Genomic DNA, 3,413 nt, shown 5'->3' on the forward strand with positions numbered 1-3,413 from the left:
GGGTGGCTGTGCTGTCACGTGCTCGTCTCGGCGTCCGTCGTCGCTACCGCGACGACGTCCGCCTCGACTCGCGTTACGCTAAGACAGGGTGGCAGTAGTGTCACGTGCTCGTCTCGGCGTCCGTCGTCGCTACCACGACGACGTCCGCCTTGACTCGCGTTACCCTAAGATAGACAGGGTGGAAGCCTCTTTGAAATTCTTTATTACAAGCTGCGCTTCGGCAGCAATCAGGCCAATTTGGTTGTTTGGGCTGAGGACTTCGAACATTTTCTTCCTAAAGTTTGAGACAACCGTGTACCAAAAGCCATATGAGCTTAAGGGTGAAAAAAAAGCCCTGTTCATTGATCCAAAAATAAAAACGATATTACCTCAAAAATGTTATGTTGACTTTTGACTGAAAATAGAAAAGAAATGGAATTTGCATGGAGACTATAGAATTATATGGCTCGTATGTTGGACTACAAAAATACGATGTCAATTCGGTCAAGCTGGAACCCTATCATTCTCTCCCTCAGGTGAACAGATAACGCCATTGGAGTTTCAAATGCCTTTTGGAATAGTGACTGAAAAAATTTGAACCGATCAAAGATTCATAAAAGGCACAGAAGGGTGGGGGCACGCAAAACAAATGACAGAGCGTTTGGATGGAAAAAAAAGAGTATTCTCTGCACATATTTATGTTTGTACTTACAGCAATGTCGCATTCGACATAGTATCCTGACCAGTAACTTTGCGGGAGAAGATTCAGCCTCTCCTTTTCGGTTTGCTCGACCATTACTGATTTTCCCAACATATTAATCACGTAACGACTGTCCCGGCCATACACTTGCATGCTCAGGCCAAGAACCCCTATGTTCAACCCATGTCGAACCCATTTGTAGTATTCTTGGGCTGCCACAAAATGAAAAGGTAGAAAATGCAGAGTAAAAAGGAAGCTTGAAGGAAACAAAATAGAGGAATGAAAAAGCACAGCAAAATTGCTTGTTATACATAGAGTACATCCCCATTGAGGAGAAAAAAGAAAAAAGAAAAAGGAGGTTGTTACTGAGATACCTCTTTTCAGATATGTCAACCTGAATATCATCCCTGCTGTTCTGTTGTTTTTGTAGTCTAAGGATCAATTTCTCCTCCTACACAAAAGCACAATAAAAAATTAGGAGTAGCGAGACAATGAGTTGTCTGTTTTTACTAAAAGGGGGTAAACTGATGTAAAATAATGGCAGCTGCTGATTTCTTTGAACAATGTTCAAAAGGAGTGCCAGGAAAAGATAATGGTGGCTGCTAAAGGGGGTAAACTGAGGTAAAATAACTCAGCTCCCGAAGACCTATCCAGAGCTGAGTTCTGTCTTGTGGGTCTGTTTCAACTCTGACCTGCAAAATGGAAAGGAGTAGCAGGCACCAGATTAGAAACCTACAATTTATAACTAAAACAAAATCATAATTTATGACAAAAATTGAAGATGACCGCAGGTACTAAAATGAGACAGCACATACAAGCATGCATATTTCATATTAAAAAAATTATGGTGGGCAACAGAGATCATTCAGCACACCAATGTCTCATCAAGGATTATCTAAGAACTCTCCTAGCTTAATGCTCAATGTATATACAGATTGTGCTCTATCTCTGTTGCTTGAACAATATTCAGAGCTCAATTTCTTTGAACAAATGTTCAGAATTCATACAATAATTTGCTACCGAAACAAAACGATTTTGAGAGAATTAGCTCATTCTCTGAACAATGGCAGCTGATTTCCTTGCATAGTGTTCATAGAATAACTTGCTACAGAAAAACAAAACAATGTTCACAGAATTAGTACTCTCTCTGTAGAAGAAATATAAGAGAGTTTAGATCACTACTTTAGTGATCTAGACGTATATATTCCTTTACGGAGGGAGTACATTCTTCAACAAATGGTAGCTGCTGATTTCTTTGAATAGTGTTCAGAATTTCGTCCAAAAAAGATTCCACTAAAGAATAAAAATGAACTGCTAGTCTTAGTTCATTGAATGAAAAAATGTCATTGTTTCAGACATGCATATAGGGATTTCCTTTTTCCCATCTCCACAGCCGGTTCCGATACTTGTATGGATTTTCGCAGAGATGCGCTCCCGAACACTGCTACTTGGTGCTCTGCCATCAACGAAAGACGAGACTGAGGCGCATGAGTAGCTGTTGAAAAATCCTATTTTTCTGAAACAGTAAACAATCTTCTTTTCTGAGTACAGAGCCAGCAAGGTGCCCTGCTTTTTCTTCAGTTTGAGATCCATATTCCTCCTATTTTCTTGTCCAGCATCCTCACTGGATTAGTTTTCCCAAAGAAAATTAAATCATCATCTTCCTCCTCATGCTGAAAACAGAGCAAGCTGTGTGTGACGGGAACTACCTATCCATCCTAGCTTCATGAGAGCAGAGCTGCCAAAAATTGACATCAATGTGCTGCTCCCTGTCAAATCTAGGTGTTCGTGAGCTCGGAGACGGTGGCCGTCGTCAGCTATGGACTCGTCGGAAAGGAAGAGGAGAGGGGGGGAGCGGGCGGTACCGGGACATCCTCGGAGGCGACGCGGACGGCGCTGGGAAGCTTGGTGATGCGGGTGGGGACGCACGGCGGGAGTTCGAGCCCAGGCAGGAGGACGTACGGCCACCGGACAGCCGCCGCCTCGCCGAATTGGCTGCAGCCGCCCCTGGACCTCGTGGGGCCCGTCCGGCCGCTGCGCCTCGTCGTATTGGCCGCTGCCGCCCGTGCGGACGTGGCGCCTCGCCGTAATCACCGCTGACCTCGCGTGCACTTGCGCGGCCGCGGCGCCTCGCCCTATTCGCCGCTGACCTCGCGGGCGCTCGCGCGGCCGCGGCGTCTCGCCGTATTGGTCGCTGCCGCGAGGGAGGAGCCTCCGGCCAAGAGGGGAAGCGGCAGGGCGAAAGGGAAAAGGGTATAGATAGCGGCCGGGTGGGATTTTCCAAATAAGGAAACGAGCTAGAAAGGGAAAGGAAGGACGCGCTCCGCGCGGTCGAAAACGATCGCGGGACAAGGAGCCGTTTCGGTTTACCATTATTTTTCGATCACCGGGTCCTCTCCCATTAATTCCATAGTCGATTCCTTTGAATAAGTGCCTTGCAGCAGGTTCACGATCAATGCTTTCCTTTGCATGTATGTTAATATCCCTTCATTCCACAACTCTCCAATCTATCCTTCCTTTAATACACCGTCACACATACACAAATCCTGCCCATAGAGAGCACGTCCATGATCCATTCTTGCATGTACATGAATATCTTTATCTTTCCATTTCACAATCCTCTAATCCATCATTCCTTTAATAGACCCTCCAAGACAGCTCACGATTCCCGCCGACGTTATTTTTAATCATCGATCCTAGTTGTCTATTTTAGTCATCTTGCTGATATTCAAAC

General features: G+C 45.3%; 1 long non-coding RNA gene across 3 annotated transcripts; it reads right to left on the reverse strand.

Moving 5' to 3' along the window:
- Positions 1–314: 314 nt before the first annotated feature.
- Positions 315–2,934, reverse strand: LOC109753421 (uncharacterized). Of its 3 annotated transcripts, XR_006671835.1 has the most exons (4): positions 2,545–2,934; positions 1,054–1,371; positions 692–891; positions 315–563 (listed from the first exon to the last, which is right to left on the reverse strand). It is a non-coding gene; the product is annotated as an uncharacterized lncRNA (long non-coding RNA). The 3 variants fall into 3 exon arrangements; XR_006671834.2 differs by lacking the exon at positions 315–563 and having other exon boundaries at positions 623–891; XR_012204373.1 differs by lacking the exon at positions 315–563 and having other exon boundaries at positions 623–891; positions 1,054–2,417.
- Positions 2,935–3,413: the final 479 nt, after the last annotated feature.

Source organism: Aegilops tauschii, chromosome 3 (genome assembly GCF_002575655.3).
Source record: "Aegilops tauschii subsp. strangulata cultivar AL8/78 chromosome 3, Aet v6.0, whole genome shotgun sequence".
In the NCBI taxonomy this organism is placed as follows: domain Eukaryota; kingdom Viridiplantae; phylum Streptophyta; class Magnoliopsida; order Poales; family Poaceae; genus Aegilops; species Aegilops tauschii.